The sequence below is a fragment of the Crotalus tigris genome, unplaced genomic scaffold (genome assembly GCF_016545835.1).
Source record: "Crotalus tigris isolate CLP2741 ecotype Arizona unplaced genomic scaffold, ASM1654583v1 scf7180000024293.1627790, whole genome shotgun sequence".
NCBI classification, from domain to species: Eukaryota; Metazoa; Chordata; class Lepidosauria; order Squamata; family Viperidae; genus Crotalus; species Crotalus tigris.
This window is the reverse complement of record NW_024100466.1, coordinates 253,788-261,171: the sequence shown is the minus strand read 5'-3', so window position 1 is coordinate 261,171 and position 7,384 is coordinate 253,788.

The following is a 7,384-nucleotide window of genomic DNA, read 5'->3' as shown; positions in this document are numbered from 1 at the left end:
TTATTTTAGCCATGGCAATGGTTCTTAGAACCAGAAAGGAAACCTCAGTGGCCCATTTAAATGACCAACGTGGCCGGTAATTAATTATATATTTTATAGTTTTCTGCCTGGCATTATTTTAGCCATGGCAATGGTTCTTAGAACCAGAAAGGAAACCTCAGTGGCCCATTTAAATGACCAACGTGGCCGGTAATTAATTATAGATTTTATAGTTTTCTGCCTGGCATTATTTTAGCCATGGCAATGGTTCTTAGAACCAGAAAGGAAACTTCAACGGCCCCTTTCTAATGCTAGGTGTGGCCGTTGATCTATAAAAGATTTTATAGTTTCCTAGCTTTGCAGATTGAGCGGAGGAACAAGTGCCAAATGTTCCTCGAAAGAGACGATGCATGCTGGGCACGGCAGAGGAAGAAACCAAAGAGAAAGAAGAAGAAAGAAAGAAGAAAGAAACAAGACAGCAAGAAAATGTCTCCAGCTCAAGCCCTATTAGCCTTTGGCTATGATGGCGCCTCCTACCCTGTGAGGTAAATTTAGTTGAGTGTTGTATTCTTCAAAGTGTTAGGGTATGGAGGGAGGCAGATGATCCGTTATGCCAGGGGTCCCCAACCCCCGGTCGGTGGACCAGCACGGGTTCGCTGCATGCCAGCAAGTGGGCCATACAAAAAAGCAAGATTATGTCCTTAGGATGCAGGCAGTATTCAAAACCACACTCCCTCTGGTCCACGGAAAACCTTTTTCCACGGCACTGGTCCTTGGTGCCCAAAAGGTTGGGAACCTCTGCATTATGCCTAGATAAGGAATGGTAGCACCTGCATCTGAGCTAATAGTAACCATTGTGTATTGTGCATTCTTACGAGTAAAACTCCAGTGGCAGCTGATGTAACATTGGTATTTTTTTTTAATCTCAAAGGCGTCTACTACACCATCTTAGAAGACAGAAGACTCAGTGTTGATGGTAAAAGAACAAGAAGAAGGAATGGAAAGCAAGAATGAATATGGTTCTCCATTAAGAATACTACTTCACCAAGTCAATCACAACTGAGCTGTAGATAATAGATTTAATACCATTTTTGCCTGCTTGTAAATTTAGCCATGGCGATGGTTCTTAGAACCAGAAAAGAACCTTCAAACAGCCCTTTTTAATGCTCGGCATGGCTGTTGATCTATCATAGATTTCTGCCTGGCATAATTTTAGCTATGGCGATGGTTCTTAGAACCAGAAAGGAAATCTCAACAGCCTTTTTTAATACTAGGCATGGCTGTTGATCAATAATAGATTTTATAGTTTTCTGCCTGGCGTAGTTTTAGCCATGGCGATGGTTTTTAGAACCAGAAAGGAAACCTCTCAATGGACCTTTTTAATTCTAAGTGTAGCCATTGATGGATAATAGATATTATACCTTTCTTGCCTGGCGTAATTCTAGCCATGGGGACGGTTCTTAGAACCAGAAAGAAAACCTCAATGGCCCTTTTTAATGCTAGGTGTGGCCGTTGATCTAGAAAAGAATTTATAGCTTTAGAGACCCTGAGGTTGAGGGGAGGAACATTTGCGCACCTGTTGCCAAATGTTCCCCAGAAGAGACACGGCGGAGGAAGAAACAAAGGGGAAGAAAGAAAAAAGAAGAACCAAGACAGCAAGAAAATGTCTGCAAGTCAAGCCCTATTAGCCTTTGGCTGTGATGGCGCCTCCTACGCTGTGAGGTAAGTTTAGTTGAGTCTTGTTTCCTTCAAAGCTTTAGGATATGGTGGCGGGGGGGTTGGTTTTCCACTATTTGATGGTCCATTCTTCCTAGGTAAGTAGGGGTAACACCTGCATCTGAGGTAATAGTAACCACAGTGTATTGTGCATTCATAGGAGTAAAACTCCAGTGGCAGCTGAAGTAATGTTGATTTTTTTTTTTTATCTCAAAGGCGTGTACTACAGCATCTTAGAAGACAGAAGACTCAGTGTTAATGGTAAAAGTACAAGAAGAAGGAATGGAAATCAAGAATGAATATCATCTTGTAGATAATAGATTTTATATCTTTCTTGCCTGGCATAAATTAAGCCCTGGCAACGGTTCTTAGAACCAAAAAGGAAATCTCAACAGCCTTTTTTAATGCTAGGCATGGCTGTTGATCTCTCATAGATTTTATAGTTTTCTGCCTGGCATAATTTTAGCCATGGCGATGGTTCTTAGAACCAGAAAGAAAGTTTCAATGGACCTTTTTAATTCTAAGTGTGGCCATTGATAGATAATAGATTTTATAGTTTTCTGCCTGGCATAATTCTAGCCATGGTGATGGTTCTTAGAACCAGAAAGAAAACCTCTCAGTGGCCCATTTAAATGACCAACGTGGCCAGTGAGTAATCATAGATTTTATAGTTTTCTGCCTGGCATTATTTTAGCCATGGCAATGGTTCTTAGAACCATAATAAAACCTGTCAGTGGACCTTTTTAATTCTAAGTGTGGCCATTGATGGATAATAGATATTATACCTTTCTTTCCTGGCATAATTCTAGCCATGGCGATGGTTCTTAGAACCAGAAAGAAAACCTCAATGGCCCTTTTTAATGCTAGGTGTGGCCGTTGATCTAGAAAAGAATTTATAGCTTTAGAGTCCCTGAGATTGAGGGGAGGAACATTTGCACGCCTATTGCCAAATGTTCCTCAGAAGAGACACAGCGGAGGAAGAAACAAAAGCGAAGAAAGAAAAAAGAAGGAACAAGATAGCAAGAAAATGTCTCCAGCTCAAGCCTTTGGCTGTGATGGCGCCTACTACACTGTGAGGTAAGTTTAGTTGAGTCTGGTTTCCTTCAAAGCTTTAGGATATGGGGGGGGGGGGTTGGTTTTCCACTATTTGATGCTCCATTCTTCCTAGGTAAGTAGGGGTAACACCTGCATCCATGGTAATAGTAACCATTGTGTATTTTGCACTCTTAGGTTGCAGTTGCAGCTGAAGTAATGTTTATTTGTTTTTAAATTTCAAAGGCATGTACTCTACACCATCTTAGAAGACAGAAGACACCGTTGTCAGCCTGCAGTGTTGATGGTGAAAATGGAGGAAGAAGGAATGGAATGCAAGAATGTACATGATCTCCATGAAGAATGCTACTTCACCAAGTATGTCAAAACTGACCTTTAGAACAATCGCTGAAAATGTAAGTCACTTTCATGAACACACCACACTACACATTTTAATCCTATCTGTGGCCGTTGATACATAATAGAGATTCTAGTTTTCTTGCCTGTTGTATTTTTAGCCCATTCTAGGTGTGTTCCATGATGTACATAAGATGCCATACTTTTCTTGCCTCCTTGCTATTAGACCTGGCAATGGTTTTTAAAACCCAAAAGAAAATGTCTGCGGCCCTTTCTATTGCTAGGCTTGGTCACTGATTATTAAAACAGTAATTAGTATTCTGGCCTGGTGTAATGTTAGCCATAGCTGTACTTCTTAGAACTTGAGAAGGGCCACACAAGCATTCCACATGTCAACCCATCCTGTAAATAATGGTGATGACTCATTTTTAGGGGTCGTTCAGTCCCTGAGCTTCTCCTGTGTGACACGCACACTGAATAGATGTGGATAATTATCGGCTCCCAGACTCACTCAGTCCATGAGCAGATACTCTGTGAGATTCACACTAGGTCCCTGAGTGAGCAGCGAGGGCGAATCACACTGGAGGCGTCATCAGCCCTCGGCTGGAAGCCTGTCCCGGTCTCTGAGGCTCCCCAACTGAGTCTCAAACTGGAAGGGAATCCTTTTGGATCGCTTCCCTCACTGGCCAATGATGATCATGATCAGTGCAGTCGGTGAAACCAGAGAGACAAAAGAGATGCACTATTCCTGATTCCATCTGTGCCGATCCGCATCTTTAGGCATGGACCCTTGGTCACGCCTCCTTCGCCCCCTGCCACTCGGCTCAGCCCACGTACAGCCCGCTTTCCTCCTCCGCTGCCCTCCCCCAGCCATTCTCCACGGCCAGTGTGAGGGGCAATCCCAGAGGCTGGGGGGCAGCTGTGAGGCAAGATTTTTTTACAGTGCTGTGCCTGCTCTGCAGGTTTTGGGGCCTTGCAGCTCTGTCACCAGAATCGGAAGGAGGAGGAATGGGAGCAGGAGTAGCAGCCCCGGTGCCACTGGGGGGGGGGGGCAGTCAGGCAAGAGTATGTTGGGGGGACGAGGGAGGGAGTGGCGCCACAAGGGGGCTTCACAAAGACAGCTTGACTTGCAACTCAAACGAAAGAGAAGGAGCAAGGCCGGAACAGCTTCTGCCATTGCCAGGGGTGGGCTGGGGGGGGACGCACAGGCAAACAGCAAGGGAAGCGCTGGGAAATGGCAAGGGCTGGGGATGATGGGACTGCGTGCGCCGTGGTGGGAGGGAAGGGAGGGCAAATGGCAAGGACTGATGGGACTGATGGGACTGCATGCGCCGTCGTGGGAGGGAAGGGAGGGCCAAATGGCAAGGGCTGGGGATGATGGGACTGCGTGCGCCGTGGTGGGAGGGAAGGGAGGGCAAATGGCAAGGGCTGCATGCGCCATCGTGGAAGGGAAGGGAGGGCAAATGGCAAGGGCTGGGGCTGATGGACTGCGTGCGCGTCGTGGAGGGAAGGGAGGGCAAATGGCAAGGGCTGGGGGGGACTGCATGCGCTCAAATGGGCTGGGGCTGATGGGACTGCGTGCGCCGTGGGGAAGGGAGGGCAAATGGCAAGGGCTGGGGCTGATGGGACTGCTTGCGCCTTGGGAGGGAAGGGAGGGCAAATGGCAAGGGCTGGGGGCTGATGGGACTGCGTGCGCCGTCGTGGGAGGGAAGGGAGGGCAAATGGCAAGGGCTGGGGCTGATGGGACTGCGTGCGCCGTCGTGGGAGGGAAGGGAGGGCAAATGGCAAGGGCTGGGGCTGATGGGACTGCGTGCGCCGTCGTGGGAGGGAAGGGAGGGCAAATGGCAAGGGCTGGGGCTGATGGGACTGCGTGCGCCGTGGTGGAGGGAAGGGAGGGCAAGGGCAAGGGCTGGGGATGATGGGAGTGCGTGCGCCGTGGTGGGAGGAACGGAGGGCAAATGGCAAGGGCTGGGGATGATGGGACTGCGTGCGCCGTCGTGGGAGGGAAGGGAGGGCAATGGCGAGGGCTGGGGATGATGGGACTGCGTGCGCCGTCGTGGGAGGGAAGGGAGGGCAATGGGAGGGCTGGGGATGATGGGACTGCGTGCGCCGTCGTGGGAGGGGGATGATGGGAGTGGGCGTGCAATGGGAAGGGCTGGGGCTGGGAGGGAACGGAGGGCTGCGTGGCAAGGGCGTGGGGATGGAGGGATGACTGCGTGCGCCGCAAATGGCAAGGGCTGAGGGAAGGGATGGGCAATGGCAAGGGTGGGGGATGTGTGCGCCGTCGTGGGAGGGAAGGGAGGGCAAATGGCAAGGGCTGGGGCTGATGGGACTGCGTGCGCCGTGTGGGAGGGAAGGAGGGCAAATGGCAAGGGCTGGGGATGATGGGACTGCGTGCGCCGTCGTGGGAGGGAAGGGAGGGCAAATGGCAAGGGCTGGGGCTGATGGGACTGCGTGCGCCGTCGTGGGAGGGAAGGGAGGGCAAATGGGAAGGGCTGGGGATGATGGGACTGCGTGCGCCGTCGTGGGAGGGAAGGGAGGGCAAATGGCAAGGGCTGGGGCTGATGGGACTGCGTGCGCCGTCGTGGGAGGGAAGGGAGGCGGGCAAATGGCAAGGGCTGGGGCTGATGGGACTGCGTGCGCCGTCGTGGGAGGGAAGGAGGGCAAATGGCAAGGGCTGGGGCTGATGGGACTGCGTGCGCCGTCGTGGGAGGGAAGGGGGGCAAATGGCAAGGGCTGGGGCTGATGGGACTGCGTGCGCCGTCGTGGGAGGGAAGGGGGGGCAAATGGCAAGGGCTGGGGCTGATGGGACTGCGTGCGCCATCGTGGGAGGGAAGGGCGGGCAAATGGCAAGGGCTGGGGCTGATGGGACTGCGTGCCATCGTGGGAGGGAAGGGGGGGCAAATGGCAAGGGCTGGGGCTGATGGGACTGCGTGCGCCATCGTGGGAGGGAAGGGCGGGCCTTGCTGTTTGCCTATGTGCCCCTCCCAGCCCCCCTGGCAATGGCAGAAGCTGCTCCGGCCTTCCTCCTCCTCTTCCATTTGAGTTGCGAGTCAAGCTGTCTTTGTGAAGCCCCCTTGAGGCGCCCCCCCCTCCCTCCTCCCCCCAACTTGCCTGACTCCCCCCCCCCAGTGGCACCTGCGGCTGTTACTTCATCTGCCACTCCTCCTCCTTGCGATTCTGGTGATTCTTGCATCCCAGCTGCCCCCCCCCCCAGCCCCTGGGATTGCCCATCACACCCTGCCCCTGCAGCCCCATGGCTCCTGCCTGCCACCCGATTGGCTGGGGGCTCTTTTTCCCCTACAGCCAAAGACCCAGGACAAAAGGGGTCTGGTGGGTGGCCGGACTGAAGGGCGACGGGCAGAGGGCCGAGGGCCCATTGGCCGTGGAGAATGGCTGGGGGGGGGAGCGGAGGAGGAAAGCTGGCTGTAGGGGCTGAGGTGAGTGGCAGGGGGCGAAGGAGGCGTGGCCAGGGGTCCATGCCTAAAGATGGGCGTCGGCACAGATGGAATCTGTGAGACTGACCCTGGAGGGAGACCCTTTCAGTCCCTGAGTGAGCAGCCAGGGCGAATCACACGGGAGGAGTCAACAGCGCTCAAGCCTCCTCCGGTGCCCCAGCTGAGTCTCAAACTGGAAGGGAATCCTTTTGAATCGCTTCCCTCCCAACTTCATACCCTGAGAAATAATGTCAGCTGCAGCCAGATCTCTTGGCGCCAAAAGTAAACCTGGTGACGCACTTTAATACCAGGTATTGCCATCTCTATAAATTAATAACTAGCTTTTTTACTAGGGTGAGACATTATGTCCTCCAACTGGAAAATAAATCTGTGTGACCCTTTTAAATTCTCGATGTGGCCATTGAAACCCTGAGTAGATTTCTTGCCTGGCTTAATTTAGGCACGATGTTGGTTCTTAGAACCAGAAAGCATCTCAATGGCCTTTTTTAATGCTGGGTGTGCCAGTGATTAATTATAGATTTTATAGTTTTCTGCCTGGCGTAAATTTAGCCACGACAATGGTTCTTAGAACCGGAAAGAAAACCTCAACAGCTCTTTTTAATATCTGGTGTGGCCAGTGATTGATAAAAGATTTCTATTTGGAATAATTTTATCCTCTGCTGTTGTTTAAAATGTGTAAGTTATGTTTTGACTGATAAATGTTAATCATGACACACAGTATGTGGCGGTCACCTCAAGAATTTTGATTTCTTTTGTCACACACCTTTGTCTTTTTGTTCCTGAAATATCTCTAAATGGGATTCCCGCTTGGTAACATTCTGTTTGACATGTATTTTTTGTAA